Consider the following 18,820-nt stretch of genomic DNA (forward strand, 5'->3'; position numbering starts at 1 on the left):
TTGCATCTATTAGCATTTTATTATACCACTGGCCCTGGGGAAAGGAAAATGAAAACAATTATTGTATCCTCAGAGGACATTTCTTTACTTATAACTATTTTACAATAAATCATTTTTGTTTATCAGTTTACTGGATATGGCAAATGTAGAAACACTGGAGACCGAGGGGGTTCTAAAAGCCTAGGAATTTATAGAGTGGCCCCACATGTTTTCACTGAAAGCTCTTCAAATACTTCTAACTCATTAAAATGAATTATGTCAATTACCACCAGTAGATCTGGAAAACATTTGAATCTGATGCAAGAGGATTTTTTTTTTCCTTCCAATACCACAGGAATTCAATTCTCCCTAATAGAAGCAAGTTAATGTAGCTTAAACAATATCTGGATGAAAAAGGGGCCAACCTACAAGAATACCTTCCTCAAAATGAGAATAAATTTGGATCTCTTGTATTCTGACCATGTATTAGGGTGTGAGAGGCTTGGAGGAGACCTCAAGAGACCATCTGGTCCCTTCCACTGCCCTCAGCAAGGGTATACCAAAAGCATCCCAGACCCAAGAGAGGTTACTTTGTTTTTAATATACTCTCAGGGAGACTAGCACAAGAAATAATGTTGCAAACTCTTTAGGCATTCCTCTCCCCGGCTCCGACACAGATTTTTTTGAAACATGATATTTCTAACATATTCCACTGGTCTTACTGATATCCAAGGCCAGTATCCCACTCCAGAAAAGAAAGAATGCATCCATTTTTTCTCTTATTTCTTATAAAGATGATTTAAGTATTATTTTAGTGGCCAATGCAAAACTCACTATATCCTACTAAAGAATTGTAAACAAAAATATATAGTTATGTAAGAAGTCAGACGTAGGAATAATATCAGAACAAGGCTGCAGTATTTTGGAGACAAATTTTAAGGATGTAAAGTGCCTTGTTTGTGAATTGTAGAATAACATTAGAATAGCAGAATCATCACATAAATTAGCACTCATGCTGGTGTTGAAAGATAGGGGAGAAGAGAGGGAGAGAGAGACAGGAAAGAGGTTTGATTGAGCTAAAAAAAAATGCTATGGATATTTCATTTTCAAGCCTGAAAAACATCTTGATCATGGCTTTAAAGATGGAATAGTATATCTTTCACTATTAAAGATAACACACCAACTAATGCCTGCAGTTTGGAAATAAGACTGAACAAATCAGAGAAGTCTATTTATACTACTGAGCAGAAATCTAAAACTTTGTGTCTTAGGATGGCAATAATAAACATCAATGAATGAAGAGGTATTTCAAAAATAATTAGAGTTGCAGTTCTCAGCAGCGATCTGTGTGGTTCACAAATACCGTCATAAGCTTAGATATTCACTAAAAGTTAATTTCTTACAATAAAAAAAGGTGATCTTGACAGTAAAATGTCCTGACTTCATCAATTTGCTATTTGGGCTTCAGATATTACTTACTATTTAGACAGTCTATATATTTCAGTATGATAAATGTTGATTTTAGAGAACATAATTTAATAGACATTTGTGGACAATGAAGTGCTTGTACCACTATTAGCAACCTTAGGGTTCCACAATTTTTATACTAAATATTCTCTGTGTACACCTATCAATAAATATTACTATTTTTATCTAAGACTTCAAAAGTTTTTCATTAGCTTTGGACCAACTTCCTTCCCTGTCCCACCGCTAAGTTGGAGAATGATTTTTCACCTGTTGATACTCCCACACCTACAGGGACAAGAGTAGCATACCTTCTGTATATTTCTACAGGGATCCACTGCCCTTTCCATGCCCTGTTCTCTCAAAACCAAACTCTGATAAGGATCAAGAACAAACAACAGAATCTTCTAGAAACACAATTTAAACATTTTAGTTCCTTAGTAAGTGTTCTATTTTTGGATCTTTTCCTTTTTGAATTTTTTTTTTTTTTAATTCTGAAATTTCATGAAAGTGTTGCTGTATCTCAGATGCGGTTTTTTTCCTCTCTTCTTTGGAATGGCTTTCCGAATCTAGAGAGACCAGCAGGATTTAGTAAGTTCAGCAAGAATTCAGAGAAAAGGAGACATTAAGGTCATACAATTCTGTTTCCAGTTCAGACAGCTGGATTCTTAGTGACACCCTGGTCCCCTGTAGGTGAAAAGAATAGGGGAGAGTATAAGGGTGGGGGGCTAAAGCATCTGCTAGTAATAATGTGTCTATTAGCCTAGTGTCTCATTTGGGAACATGAGGTAGCTGATGAAAGATGTGGGATTTCTGTCAGTACTAATGCTCTGTTTCTCTATTGGAAAATGGAGAAACATCCATTTTTGAGAAGAGCTGCGGTATTTCAGAATAAAGAAAAAAAAGACCTGGACCCTCCTTTGTGATGGTACCAGGTAGGTTCTTGGTTTGAGGTAGTATAAGGACCACTGAGGGTTTTTGCATCTGTGCTTAGGTTTATATCTTTAGTTGATCATTTGAAATAATTTATGAAAGCACGTGTTTGCTCTTCCCTTAGGAAAAAGTTGGAAAAAGTCTATAGATCCATTCAAATCAGCATAGACTTATACATCAAATGCTTGAAAGAAATTAGTGGAAGTTTAACAGAAATAGAAAGTATGATCTGTTTGATCACTTCCCTTAAGAAGAAATTCTGTGGGCAGGGACACAGGAATCAACAGCAGGCAAACCTGCTGAAGTAATTTTCAATAGAGGAAACCATAGAAATTTGAAATCCTTTTAATTCACTGTTTATTAAAAAAATCGTAGAGTAAAGCAGCCATATGTGGATCATACATGAAGCATAGGCAGACATTTTCTCTTTTACTTTATCCTCAAATTCAGGGTACTTACCACGAAGTCAAGCACAATGTAGGAGCCTAATCAATATTCATAAACTATATGATCAGTTTTTTTTAAATCCCCTAGTTATTTAATTCATTGCATTAAAGGCTATGCAAATCTTGTATCAGATCATTTTGTTTCACTCTGTCAACAGACAAGCTAAGACTGATACAAAAGGCTGACTGTAGAGTGAGCTGTCTCACTAGTTCAGAATGATTACCTCTGAGTTGTATTCTAAATGGTGGCCAACCTTAAGAAATGAGCAGAACTGGCAATTAGATGGGACCGAGCACAGTTCCCCAGAAGATGGCAGCTACAATGCAAGAAAAATGAGGAATGAGACCTTTACATTATTTGGGATTTAATGATTTTTAAAATAACCTCAGAAAAAGTCTTAATATTATCCAATATCAGAAGGGATTTCTTTTTTAATGTTGGACTTGGTTTCTAGCTATTGAACTATTGAATACATGTCATTCTCCAGTTTCAGAGACTTAAGCAAATGGACCAAGAGAATTGGACACATTTAGCAGTTCTTTTTTATCAGCCCAACACCCTTTAGCCAAGAGCCAGTGGAGCCCAACATCATGGCACATTTCCCCACAATATACTCACACTCAACCAGCACCTAGGAGGGAAAAGTGTGAGGGCTATTGAGCACTGAGAATTTTTCCAATGAATCACAATTATGTGAACACCTGTGCTAACTAAGTTTGTGCTGATCCACTGTGAAAATTTGCAAAGTGCTCAACAGCCCTGAGAATTTCTCATTTATTATCTCAGGTGGGGTGGTCCGCGGCTGCACATTAGGTTGCAGTGTGAAGCATGTACGGACATGCATTCAAGACCTCATCTAGGACCTTTTCATTCTACCTGCAGGGTACAGCTGTGCCTCTTAACAGGCCAGAGTTCTGCTTCTGAATTTCTGCCCAGAAAAGTTAAGGGCAAATACAAGAACCCTTCATCTGCAAATGAAATGATTGTAGAACATGCAATACCTTTACTTACATGTCGAGAGGAATTTATCATAGGATTTATCTTGGGAAGAACCTGATGATCAGTGATATCTTTATGAATACAGGATCATCATATATTAACCAATTGAAAAAGTATCTGAACTCTAAAGGATGTGAATGGACTTTACTCCTAAACATGGCTTTTGAACAACCATTAATTTATTTTTTTTCTTAAGACATAAAGAAAAGATCCCAAAGAATCTATAAGCTAGTTTATTTTTAGTCAATGATTGATGAAAATAGGAAAATGATTTGTGAATGAAGTCATCAAAACAGCTTGTCAAAGACTGGACATAAGCAGTGAAATTAAAATCAGTGAATACGCTGGACACACAGGGGCAAGTGTCGATTCCACAGTAAAGGTTTCACATATGCCTGGGCCAGTGGCTTTCTTTGAAAGTGTTTTCTGTCTCGAAAACTATAAACTACTGTGTGGTCTCTGAAATGTTAATGCAATGTCGAGAACAGAGTTTTTCCGTGTAGCTCTGTAGACAAATTGATATATTTACCAAAGATTCTTTGGTGAAATATCCATTTGTTACTTTGAATAATTAAGTTTAATAGGAGACGGTAAATTCAAGGATAGGAATATAAAGACTAGGGACTACCCGGGCAGTATAAAGTTTTATTTATTAAGTGATATGCTAGACTCTGGAACTTCATCATTTCCAACAACATCATGTTCTTACAAGTAGGAGAAATGCCCAGAATATGCTGTGGCTACTGCAGTTGTCACTGAAGCCAGTTTGGTGCTAGATAGTAGAGGTCATGATGAAAGGGCAGCACTACAACCCTCGAGCAGTGCTGGGATATGAATGTCGGTGAGAGGCACTCAGGAGAAGCATACATGCTGGGTACCCCTGGCTTGATGCCAAAGATTTTCCTCAGAAATACTAACGTCTTTCTGCAACTGGGCCCATGACACCCATCTCTAGGAGAGGAAAGTGTGAGGTTAGGGGAGCATATGAGTAGGAGAGAAAAGCATCAGCAGGTTGGACTAGATCCATGAATCACCTACTTTCACCTAAAGATTAGATGTATTGGGTTTTATGAGCACCAGCCATATGCTAAGCACTTAACACACATGATCTCATTTAATCTTCATTACAGCATAAAATGGAAGTGGGTTTTATCCCATTTTGCAAGATAAAAAAAAAATGAAAGCTTACGTTAACTGATCCACATTTATGTTAGAGTCAGACTTGAACCCTTGACTAGCTGACGCCAAAACTCAAGACTTTAACTACTACACAATACTGCCTCCCAGTGGCTGGCGTTTGGTAAACATTCAGCCAAGGTCAGCTACTGAAGTTGGTGTTTTTCCTAGGGGAAACTGATCTCAATTCTTCAAATTTAGCTCAGTATCTCAAAGACAGGTAGAAAGTGGCCTTGCTCATCAGAATTATTGAGATGTTGACTGTCGCTTATATAAAAGTGGCTGGTTCAAACCAAGTTCCAAGTGTGATTGTGAGCAAATAGGTGACTGTATTGTTTATGACGCAAATATTTTGAATTAATTCCTACCCAAACATAAACGTCCTTGGTGTTTACCTGAAGCATAATCTGTGCAAACAGACTTCCGGCAAGCACAAAAAGTTCTGCAGTATCAGCATTTTAAAATTGTATGAGTATTTCCTTTAGTGGCCAAAAAGCATAAAATAAAATCAAATGTAAAGAGATAAATAAAAACTCAAGAGAAAAAAAACCACATCTTGTACAAGGCTATGAGATACGTATTAGTTCATAGAGTATGTCTTGAGGTGTCAAGGGAATTTCTTTTTTGAGCTTTAAATTAGAGTAAAGGCAAAATAATATGTGTAAAAGAAGGGACAAGACTTAGTTGTACACAGAAAGACTTAGCCAAGGGCAAAATCCTAAAGTAGGAACTTTTCATGTACACACCTAACACACACACACACACACACACACACACACACACACACACAGTTATTCTCCAATGCCCTTTTCTCAGCTCTCACTATCCTCTCTCCTCAACTTCCAAAGCATTCACTATTTGGTGCTTCCTCTGGTCCCCTATTCTTCTTCTTCTTCTTTTTTTTTTTTTTTAAGATTTTATTTATTTATTTGACAGAGAGATAGAGAGCACAAGTAGGCAGAGTGGCAGGCAGAGGGAGAGGGAGAAGCAGGCTCTCTGCTGAGCAGGGAGCCGGACATGGGGCTCGATCCCAGGACCCTGGGATCATGACCTGAGCCGAAGGCAGCCGCTTAACCGACTGAGCCACCCAGGCGCCCCTGGTCCCCTATTCTTCTTTACTTCCAAATCCCACCGGACAGCTTCTTACAGTATAGATTTTTCTTCTCTTCACCCATCAAAATATGACAGTGAACTATTCCATTTTCCCCCAAGCTATTGCTGGTAACTGGTTAACAACTCATATGAACATACTTCTACTAGATCTCAATGAATGATAAAAGTTGAGTGTGTTATTTTCCTTAATCATATTTATCTCATATTATGAACTCTTCTGGATAAAATGCCTCAAGTCAAAGGAATTAAAATTCCAAATGAAGGGAATTTCGGACCCTGTGACAAGTTGGTGGGAAAGAGAGTTTGGCAAGGCTGTTTTTGCCCCATGGTTCCCTGAAATATATTTTGAAGGTTGATGTTTACTTTACCTGTGTTTAGAGCTGACCACAGTGAACAGGTGTATTGAAAAATTATATCCCTGAGAAGAGAGGTCACTGATAATGGCGTTAATGCTGCTGGTTCTTACTTCCTACTAAACAGTGCTTCAGAATGCAGCATGTTACACTTGATGTCTGATAAATGGATATTAGTGACCTTGAGTCAACCATCTTTGCCTTCTTCAGACATCTCATAGCACTGTAACATTTTAAATTTATATTTGTGTTTACTTTTTAAATGGAGTTTGAAAGTCTTTAAACTAGATAGATTGAAACGAAGACGCAAAAGAGTCTGGAAATGCTTGGATTGACACCACATATCCCACCAGTTTTAATATAACTCAGCAGTTAATGCACTGAGATAGCAGAACCATTAGGATCTATCACATTAATACATAATTCGGGATCTGTGAATCATTGACACGGTGCATTGCCACGTCCTTACCATCCACCATGTCAATGCATTGTTTTTATGATATTAATTGAATCTGGGCTATAAGCTTTAAAAGTTTCGGATGGGTATTAAAGAGGGCACGTTCTGCGTGGAGCACTGGGTGTTATACGCAAACAATGAATCATGGAACACCACATCAAAAGCTAATGATGTACTGTATGGTGACGAACATAACATAATAAAAATAAATAAATAAATAAATAAATAAATAAATAAATAAATAAATAAATAAAAGTTTCTGGACCAACTTCTTCATTCATTATGAAGAGGCTGTGGTTTCTGGTAGCCCTAGCCTTTACTAGACATGGCAGAAGTTCTCTTCCTCTCCCCTGACTTCCCTCTGCCACTGTGGCCGACATCATCGTGGGCTCTTCCACGTTTACGTTTACAAGACTGCCAAAGGATGAACTCGTCCAGGGAGGGGTGTAATTTACAAAAAAGGCTCATTTTGTTGTCACTGTCTTATTTTGTGACATTTTAAAATGTGGTTTTAAACAACAACAAAGGTCTTTAGTATAAAAATTAAAACATCACAAGCCAGAAAGGAAAGGACTCTTCTCTTTCATCCCCTAAATTACACAACACAGGTGGCCTTGTTCTCAGTTGGACTATGCATCTATGAATCGTGTTGTAATCGTATTCATGACGGAAACCTATATAGCAATTACAATAAATGAATCAATTCTACATGCATCGACACAGATAAATCTTGAAAACATAATGGTGAGTGAAAAAGCAAGGGGCAGAGTGATGACATTAATGTAAGTTTAAAATCATAGAATAGTATATTACTTATGGGTATTTACATATGTAGTAAACATATACAAACATGGATGTGAAAGTTAACAATTTTCAGGCAGTGGTTATTTTACCCTTAGGAAGGTGGGAAAATAGAAATGAAGGAGCTTCATGACAGCAGTTGAGGGGACAAAGTGGGTTTCCAACACTCCCTGTAACATTTTACTAGGAAAAAAAAAAAGACTTCAAACAACTATGTAAAACTTTTTATAATGCATTAACATTTGCTAAATCTTAGTGAATATGAGTGTTTATTACTCTCTGTACTTTATGTGTTTGAAATATTTCATATGTGTTTGAAATATTGCATAACAACAATAATGAGAATGATAAAGGAAACTTCCAGTTCGAAATGGAACTAGCTAGTTATTCTCAATACTGTCTCTTCCAACTTTTCCCTCACATTCCCAAGGAGAGATGAGAAAAGATGAAAGGCCACAGTTCAAACTAAGGCATGCCGGCAAGTTAACTCTAGAATCCTAGAATCTGGGAGGAGTTCGTAGTATAACTGTAGTGGGACTGAATGGAGAAAAACTTGCCCAGTATTTAGATAACAGCAGCCTATGTTTGATTTGCCCCCTCGCGAACAGAAGTGTGTATGTAGAGTAGGAGGGCTGTGGGTGTGGGTGGTGATGCCCAAAACAAAACTTTTTGTTAAAAATAAAATGAAACGTGCTTATTGGAATATTTTGAAAATACAGAAAGGACAAAGTAGGAAAGAGGCAACCGTGATTATACTGTGTAAAGCTAGCCAGTCCTGCTTTCAACCTCAGAGCTATTGTGGCTTCTGGTAGTAGAAAAAGAAAGGAGACGTTCAATGACACTTCTGTAATTGATTGTACAATGAGGAGGTGATGTACACATATATATGATCCATACATGTGATCTATGTGTGTGATATATATATTATGATAGAATATTTCCTTTCCACGTGAAATTTTTTTTTCAAAAATCTCTTTATTGCCTATTCTTTTCTTAACTTTAGTTCTCTATAGAAACGTTCAGTGTCTGGAGAATAAGAAAGAGGGGGGAAAAGGCTTTTTAAATTAAAAAAAACACGAAAGCATGTCACAACTTTGTTGGGAAAAGACCAAACTTACATTTTGGGGCTCTACCTTTAAACCAAGTGACTTTATTGGCATAAAAGGACATTTGTGGAAAGAACTAGAATGCCAAAATGAATTTCTGGATGTAGAACTTCTTCCCCTACTTTTATATCGAGGTTTTTTTTTTATGATCAGATCATATATTCCTCAAAAAAAAAAAAATGGTTTTAAAGGAAACTTTGGTCCACCTTTATCTCTAATGGCCCGGTTGGGAGTTGCTATAATAATCCTCTTGCTTTTATGTGGCCATCTGGAGGCCTATTAAAAGGAGTATCTAAAACAGACTCCCCAAGTGTGCTGAGTTTGTACGTGTTCACCAAGTCACCAAAACAGGAGCATTTTTCCTGCTGCAGGGAGAAATGACCCTTTACAGAGAGGGGTGGGGTTGGGGGGTGTGGAGAGAGAAAAGACACAGAACCAGCAAGAGGCACAGCTTGACCTTTTCCCCTTTTGCCATTGTGCACAAGTAGTAAGAATAGTGGTTGATTCTGGTGCATGTATTTCAAGGGTACAAAGATCTACAGCAAGGTTTCTTTACACCTCTGGGGCTCTGTGATGAGATGGAAGAGGTTAGGGAATGTGGGAACGGGAAACATTGAGAATTTAATGAAGCATCATGTTTCAACTGGATAATATTCCGTTTTGATTTGTGTGGAAAGCAAATATGAAATATTGAAATAATATTTCAAGTTCCCAGTTTTGTGGCTCAAATGGATATATTTTTCTTGCTTTTCTGAAAACTACACCTTTCATCAAAAGTCTAATCCAACAGAGTTTAGGACATAAGAGTAGGTTGTGAAACGGAATTAGATAAAAGTTGGCATTTGTCTTCAGTAGATTATTAAAATCACCACGGTAAGAAATCTGCTCATAAAGACGGAACAAGTTAGCAGGGGCTGGATATCATTTGTCCAAAATAGAGTCTTTTGTCTACGCTCATTAACCATCTCGCCCGGTAATGTGGTTGAATCCTATTAAACCTGATACATCAAAAAATTTAAAAAAAAAATTTAGTTGCTGTCTCCAACTGCACTACAACTCAGATCTAGGACCAAATAAGATGCATTAATTGCTTTACTGCTTCACCGCAAAGCCACTCTTAAAACATAATTCCTTAATGAAGTCCGTTAATTTGTTCATGGCAGTACACAAGCTGTTCAAAATGACACAGAATTGCACTCTGTTTTCTAACCCCTGCAGTTTCTTCTGTTAGTCACTCTGTCTTGTGTTGTTATCCCATGGATAGTAATTATTTTATAGTGGCTGTAATTAGGAGAGAATTAGGCTTGGTAAACAAAACCTGCCTTCTCCTGTTAATAGCTAAGGATAATAAATTTGGCTCTGACATTCACTATATTTGGACAAGCCTTGGCCTACTTCCAGTTTTCCCAATAAGAACTTTATTATATAATTATGCCTTGGAGGGGCTCATATTACAAGGTAATTTTTTTTTGTAAAGACACATATTGCATGGCTTCCAGCCAGTAAATGATATACTGTAATATATGCCTCCAATAAATGTTTTAAACAAAATCTCTCTAAGCAATATTCCGCTGGAGCTACACACTGCTCTTCAGCATATATTATTTACAGAATTTGTTTGTGGAGTTTTTCATAATGTAAATTATTTCCTTTATTCACATTGTCTAATATTATGACAAGTCACTAAAAAGGGGGCTTAAATTGTTTCTATCAGCCAATGACATATTTGGGTCTTCAATTGCCTATACCCCGGTCCCTGACACTGGTATCCATCAGAAGGTACCGAAAAAAAGTGTATGTGAGCAACATCCCATTCTTTTGTAAAGATTGGCTCTTACTTTGCACAAGTGATGCTATATTTTCTTGAAACAATTGATATCCTTTTCCGTTTTTAATACAAGTGAAATAAAATTATTGTGTCCCACTGCAAGCCATATCTCTGATGATTCATTTGCCTTTGGTTGAACCCTGACTGAAAAGGTCACTCAAACTTGTATAGATCCACAATAATACATGACATCACAAAGCGCTAAAGTGAAGAAAACAACACTGAAAATAGGTTCAAAAGCAAAATCATAAAAATACAACATTTACTTGGAAAAATCGTGAGAAAAGAGACCTAAGCATCATCAATTTCATAGCAAGAAAAGAACAATAATATTTTCAAAGGTACTTTGGAATTTTTTTCCCCACTCAGACTGCATTTAAAACCTGATGTAAAGTGAAAAATTAAAACAGCTTATACACCTAAAATCCACACCCTGACCCGGAAGAAAAAAAAATATGTCTTAATCATCTGCAAACTAAAGGCAAAAATTTCATCACTGGGCATAGCTCGATATCTGCCTCAGTTACCCCCATTCCCTTAGCATGTGTATCAGCGCCCCCCTTAGAGAAGGAGCTGACTGGTTTCTGATATGGTTATTAACTATTGATTAGGGCTTCCCAGTTTATTTGGTCAGATTTTCAAAGGGCCCTGATGTGAAAGTTCATATGTATTGTGCCATGTTCAAAAAGCCTTTCTTCAAGTGAGATTTCGTTCTGATTCTGGCCTCTCTGTTCCCATTCCTGGCTGCATTTATTCTTCTGCTAAAGTAGAACCCTCACTCTCAGCAGAGGGTGACTTCAATTGTGTTAGGTATGTTCTAGAATCAGAAATTTCATTGACCTCCATTCTCCCCATTTCTGCCCTGGGGTTGACCACAGCATGGAACCAAGAGACCTCTCTGATTATTTTTACAAAGTTCTCTACTTATTTTCACAAAGTCTTGCGCCTAAAATAATGAATGAGTGTCTATTTCTGTTTGCTAAATACCACAGAGTTTAGGCATTCAAATTTAATGCTCCCTTTAGGAAAAGTAATTACAATTATTGTTCACTTCCAAGAATACCGTTCTCTGACATTAAGGTTACACTATCAAAAAATGCATATTCTAAGCTGACATGATTGCTGGGGAAATTATTGGTAATTCAGCTCAATGGAGCATTTATTGAGTATCTACTACATCCACTGAAGTGTCATAAAAACAGGAAAATTTTAAGTAGGTCAGGTTTGTTTTCCTACTAGTTTAAGTAGCTTGAAGCCCTTAATGCAAGATCTTCCTTATCCTCGGGAAATTCCAGAAGGGTGTTGAGGAAAATCCTGTTTCCCACACTGGCAGTGGTTGCTAATGCTGCTGCAGTTTCTTTTCTTCTTTGCTCTTCAGAAGAAACAAAAGCACAGCGAGATTAAGTGGCATACTCAAAACAATGCAGTAAATCAATGCTGAAAGATTGTCCAAGATCAGTGATTCAGAAGCCAATCCTCTATGGGTAGCTCCTGTCCTATCATATTAGAATTATGCCGGTAAGCGCTCTAATTAGAAAAAAAAATCTTAATTTTACTACTGCTGATCAGTAGGTACTAAATCTTCATTCCTTATAGTAACAGTAATCACGAAAATAGAGCAAGAAAATAGGGAAGTATGGCAGGTTTGTGTGTGCCAACATATATTTTCCTCCTAAGAAAATGACCATTATGGAACTAACATCATTAAATGACAGTTTTCACATTTTAGCTAGAAAAAGAAGTTATGTCTCGGGGTGGTTTTGTTTTGTTTTGTTTTGTTTGTTTTTGTTTTTTTGTTTTTTAATAATGGAAAGTACCTTTATTAGGATGCAGAGATTACCATTACTGTACTACCGAAATGGCTGAAATAATTATTTTGATGAGTCTGTAAATAGACTGTCAGAGAGATTCTTTGGACTTTGAAGGCACGTATTGGCATTAAGATTGAAGTCTTTTTGTCTCCATAATGAATTTGAAAAAAACCCCACAAAAATAATGACTCAAAAAATGACAGACTCATAGACACTAGAGATTTGGAAAGACCTATGAAGTCATCTCATTCAGCCCCTCTCACGTGGCTTTCTAAGAGACATTGTGCACTGACATTTAGCATGCTTCCAGAATTGTGTGTTCCACTTCCGAGGAGACACTTGCACTGTATCACTCTGAGGAGAGCAACCTTAAGTCTTGACTTGCTAACCCGCCGTGGTCTCAGCCCTGTATGCAACACACCGGCCAGGTGAAGATCTTTTCTTTTTTCCCCTTCTACGACCTATTATGTCCTTGAGATTTCCTGCTTACAAAAGTCCCTTCTAACTTCAAAACGTATGACAGTCCTATGGAGTTGGGTCGTGATTTGGCCACTCCATTAAGTTGTTTTAATCCATCCTCATAAATCAATCCCTTTAGCTCTTTATCATGGCAGTGGCTGTTTTGTGACACCTTCCCAGTTTTTGACACGATTCCCATATTGGAATCTCTCCTCCCCAGGCAGAATCCTAGGTGAGGACGGGGTCTTGGCAAGTACAGAGTAATCATAATGTCCCATAACACTGAAGGCATTAGTACACTAAAGTGTAGAAAGCGGAAGATCCTGAATTGAAAGAGGTAAAGAAAACTTCAGTCGTAGTATTTTGCTGACCTTTTATCCTATCCAGTGCCCTCATTACAGAAAGCATCCCCATCCTAACACAACGCACAATAATATATGGTCTTGCTGGAAAAGACCAAAAAAATCAGTTTGTATCAAAGCAGTTAACTTGGCTTCCACAATTCCTCCCCTGCTGCTCTCCTAGTCCCACTTCGGCCGTATTTCACTCCATTAACTACAGCAATGGGTATTTGCTCTCAATAGATGTGTGTGGGTGTGTATATGTGTTTGTATTTGAAAAGAGTTTATGCAGACAACTCCAAAGAGCTCCAAAAGTGATTGTACAATTAAAGAAACGATTTCCCTGCTGTTGATGGTTATTTCTTAAAACATCATCTGTCAGCCTAGGCTACCGAGATTGATGTTCTGAATACATTTTTCTCTTTAAACCCTAACGAAAGATCTTCATGTCTCTGCCCTAACTTCGTCACTCTTATCCTCGATCTTTCTTGTGGTCTGATTGTGAGATTAATTCCCAGAGGGCTATCAACATCCACTGCGGCTGTTAAAGAAACCAGTTCAGGTTCGGGTCTTGTAAGGTTCTGAACTCTCTGTAGACTGTTCCAAGCACTTTGAACTGAAGTTTTGAATTTTTCTATTAGCTAGTGGAAATGGTAAAAGGAGCTCAAACAGATGACTTCCAACTGCGGCGATCTTGGCACAATCTGATCTGCTTCAACAGGGCAAAGAGCAATTTGGGGTTTACCTGGGAAGGTTACTATAGTCATAACATGTTTGAGTTTTTTCTGGGAAAAGATAGTATTTTGGACACAATCTTAACGCTAGTAACCTGACATGCAAGGTGGATTGGCTCTGTTTTATATTGACAGATACGTGCCATGTGATGGGAGGGTTCAAAAATTTGCTTGAGAATATCTGTGGTCATGATTCTGTAGCTAATTAAATCAAGAAAGTTCAATGCCTTTGTCAATTGAAATTTTGAGAAAATATTGAGAAAGCCAACATAATTTCTTAAGCTGGCATTCATATAGAAGGCCAGGCATAGGCTTTGTGAAATGTACCTGAAATGTTATCCTAAAGTGCTCAGTAGAGAAAGATGAGTAGTACATTGGTGTCCAAGCTTTTAAGAATTTTGGAAGACATCTCTTTACCTAGTAAATGCCTCTCCTCTCTCTGTTCGGCAGTTCCTAGGGTATCTTTTATAGGGAATAAGGCCTTACACATCTTAAAGTGAGTTTTATACTACAAATATATCCAGCAACATTTAGGTTTAAACTAAGCTCTAAATGGCTGACCATTTATAATGTATAGGCCTTAATGAGGAAGCACAAAGGCCCCATGAGAGGTGTCATTAAGGCAGAAACAAGAGACCTAACGTTGTAAGGACAAACTTGACATTTTTCTTAATTGCAACTTTCTCAGATCAAGGATTAGGTGGCTTTGAGAACTCCCTGAACCTCAGTTTCTTTATCTGTAAAATGTGAGGTTAGAGGTGATGTGTTCAGTAGCCTTTTTTTTCCCCCCTCAATATGAAAACCACAGCTCCTTCTTAGGTAGCTTCTACCCTTTGGACTACAAGTATGAGAACCTAACCTCACTGGCCCAGTCTGAGTCTCTTTCTAAAGAAGTGTAATTTAAGCAGAAACATACAGAAGTAAGATAGAGTCAGCCCCCCATGAAGGAGGCACCTGGAGAGAATGTACACTAACCCACCCACTGCTGAGGTCTGCACCCCATTTCTTTCTTCTTGGAACTTGATAGCCCAGCCACTCTTTCAATTTTATGAGCTGTCTTTGTAGCCTTCCCATAATCTCCCTTCTTGCTCTTTCGACTTCAACCCAATGAGAGTCCATTTTTGATGCCTCCAACCAGAGCACATTAATTGATGCAATCATCTTGCTGCAAAATATCTCATCTGATGGAATAAGAGAGGCCCTTCACTAGCCCAGTGGTTCTTTACTTAGCTGCATAATAGACTGACATGATGGGAAAAGAGGTGGTAAAAGCAAACAATATTGAGTTCAAATCCCAGCTATGCACCCCTACTCATGTCACTTATTCGGTTTCAACTTTAGTTTCTTCATCTGTTAAATGGGGATCCTAATATGCACCTTGAAGTACTAATAAGATTATTCATTGAAGATGGCAACTCTGTATTAAGGCACCTTTGTTCACCTTTCTTTCTTTTTTTTTTTTCCGAGAGAGAGAAACAGAGAGAAAGCACTCAAGGGGGAAGGGGTGGTTAAGAAGTGCAGAGGGAGAGAAAGAATCCCAAGCAGGCTCCACATCCAGCAAGGATCCCGAGGGAGGGCTTGAAACCACAACCCTGAGATCATGACCTGAGCTGAAATCACGAGTGTGAAGCTCAACCAACTGAGCCACTCAGGCACCCCTGTTTGTTCACCTTCTAACTCAGTGCATAACTCACAGTAGGCTAGTCCCAACAAACACGGGGATGGGGGGGCGGTGGTAAAGAGGCAGACCTGGGTTTCAGTTTCTGGTCTACTTTTTCCTATCTCCATGACCCTCAGAAAGTTTTTAAAAAAACTCCTCAGTGGCAGTTTGCCTGTCTTCTAAAGAGGTGATAACAGCCACTACCTTTTAGTGTTGCTGTGAATATTAAACGATATGCAAACATGTAGAAGCCAATATTATTACTATTAATACGGACAAATGTTTGCTAAAACAATTGAAAAGTAGACTTCAAGTAATGTACCCAATAAATATCGATGAACTATTGTTACATGTCAGAAACTGTTCTAGATATGTATCATTTCCATTTCATTGGAAAGATTACCTGTACTGACTTTCTCCCGTGCTATATAAAATACTGACTGTAAACTTCAAAAAGGCATTCAAAATACACATTCCAGTATATCTCCCCAAATACCTGTCATACTGGTGTTCTGTCCCTTAACCGAGGTAAATTCAATTCTGCCTCTGGGCCACTGTGCTTGCTGATCCCTCTGCCATATGTTCTTCCTCCAGCTTTTCAAATAACCGGCCTCTTTCCTTTATTCAGATCCAGCTTAAGTGGCATCTTCTGGATGATCAGTCTCTCCCTTTCGCACTTACTACTTTATTTCTTCCATTGCACTTATCCCTACATGAAGTCATCTTTGATTAAATGTTCATATATAGATATATATGTATATTGCCTGTGTCCCTCCACCAAATTATAGCCCCAATAAAGATAAGGATTATATTTTCTTTGCCTTAGGTCCCAACATGTCATAGTTGCTCATTATTTTTATTTTTTAATGAATGAATGAACGGCTGATGAATGTAATTTGGGGGAATGCTTAGTTGGTACTTGGCAACTTATCAATCAATAGTTTGGGTTTATGAAATGCCGGTCTTTACATTTCTCTAAGAGAAGAAGCAGCATGGATGACTTTGCTTACTTGATGGTGTCTGAGCAGAAGCCAGCAGAAGGCAAACCGATGTGCAAGTGTGCTAATTAGTTACATCCGCCCTGGTGCTGGCAGCCACCAGAAGGTGAGTCTGTTGAGGGTTTCAGGAGAAAATGTGGGGTCCTTGGCATGGTGAAAAGCAATCCGAGTTCTCTCTACAATTCCCGCAGGGTTCATTCGCTTGGAAGAGTGACATCAGTGCATTCAATTGAAATTACCAGATTCAGTGAGACGAGCACTAGATGCAAGTGGCGACCACATGTTTCTCCTTAGCGATGGTCCTGGCTGCTGACCGACTCCAGAAAAGTGTTAGGCAGGCTGGGAACTTGAAAGGCCAGATCAGCAGCTATCTTTTGTCATGTTTTTCATAACAAATAATAGCGCATTGTGGAGAAGCACAAGGGAGAAGGATGCCAAGCAGGGCCCTTGAAAATAAAACCAAGAATTCCCGAAGATACGGAGGTTAACAAAGGGAAAATGCAGCTGTTGTGAATGTGGTTTGTGTCCAAATCGTCTGCCCGGTGCCTAGCGGACGCCTTCGCTTTGCTCTCGCTGTCCCTGAGCAGAGGCGAGAGGGATGCTGGTAATAACAAAGACGGTCCCCGATGATGGCAAGTCTAATTACAGGAGGGAAAAAAAAAGTGCAGGGAAAGAGTTTGGTTTTCCCAAGACGTCATTTTATTACCAGCCTGACAGGGCAACTTTAGGGGTCATTTCTTTACGGTCACTAAAATACCAAAACAGTCGGAAAAATAGCACAGAGGCCATAGCCGAAGCCCCTGATGCTTTATTTCTGAAAACATTTTCCCACAATGGCAGCTTTTAAAAATTGTTTTTCTCCTTTTAATTAAGGAAACAATTTTGTTCCTCTGGATGTCTGCAAATAGTCACCAGGATAAAAAGAAGAGATAGAGTGGGAGGAGAGAAGTGAAGAAATAAACACACACGCACAGAGAAAGAGAGAGAGAGACAGAGAGAGGGAGGGAGGGAAGGAGACCCAGAGGTTTAAAGAAAGAAAAATATAATACCATTTTTGGGAAGACATTTTCTGTAAAGTAGGAAAAATGTCTTGCTATGTATATTAAGTTAGATTTTTCTTGAATGAGTAATAATCTTTTAAAATGTCTGTCCTTAATCAGTAAGAATGCTAAAAAGGAAAAGATAATGAATGCTATAAATCTAGAAAAGATTCTTCTGAAATAGTACTATTTTTCCCACAGGTTATTCTAGCAAAAGACATTGATTGTACTTATCACACAGTTATGAATGAATACAATGTCATTTTTCTTAGTATTAATGATAATCTCACTTTTTATTAACTCAGACAGGACAATGTCAATTTGTCTGAATTCATGAGGACTTACCATGTACATAGCAAAATGTTTAGAAGGAGGAGGCAAACTATATGTTAAGTACACATATTGAACTACAAAATCCTCAGAATATCTACTACAGAGTTGCTTGTAAAGCAAATTTCTGCATATCAGGTCTTGCAATTCCATTTCTTCCTTTATAAAATCTGACATACTTCTACTGAGAAAACTTGGAATCACAGAGCTTCAAAATCCCATTCAATGATACTGCAAACCTTTATTAGTTGCACATGAAATAGGAAAGTGATTTTTGTCCTGATAAAATAACAATTATCAGCACTCAAATTACATAATACAATATATAGTCTAACTGTAAATTCCAGAAACCATGTTTTTTACTTGTTTGCTTTTGTTTTTCCTCTTGCCTCAATGGTACTGGAAAATGTGGCATAAAAGTAAAAATCTTTAGACCCTTTGCTGTAACAGGCATATTATTTCACTACCTTAGGCAGTTGTCAATGGAGAATGGAGCCATATCAGGAAAGCATATCAGAAAGAGCATCTCGAAGTAAGTTCTAGATTTGCTTTCTTCTCTCCCTGATGCTGGCATTTCATTTTCCTTCTATAAAATTAGGCAATTGATTTCTGCTCTCAAGGTCCTATATGTTAAAAGCATATATTCTAGTTTATAGATCTTTAGAATATTTTTACATTATAAAACTCATTCCTAACTTATCTCCCTACTTTCATTCTATCCTCTTCTTTCCATTATTCTGTGCAGTAGGGCTAGAGTAATCTTCTGTTATTTTTTTAAGATTTTATATTTT

Source organism: Zalophus californianus, chromosome 3 (assembly GCF_009762305.2).
Source record: "Zalophus californianus isolate mZalCal1 chromosome 3, mZalCal1.pri.v2, whole genome shotgun sequence".
In the NCBI taxonomy this organism is placed as follows: Eukaryota; Metazoa; Chordata; class Mammalia; order Carnivora; family Otariidae; genus Zalophus; species Zalophus californianus.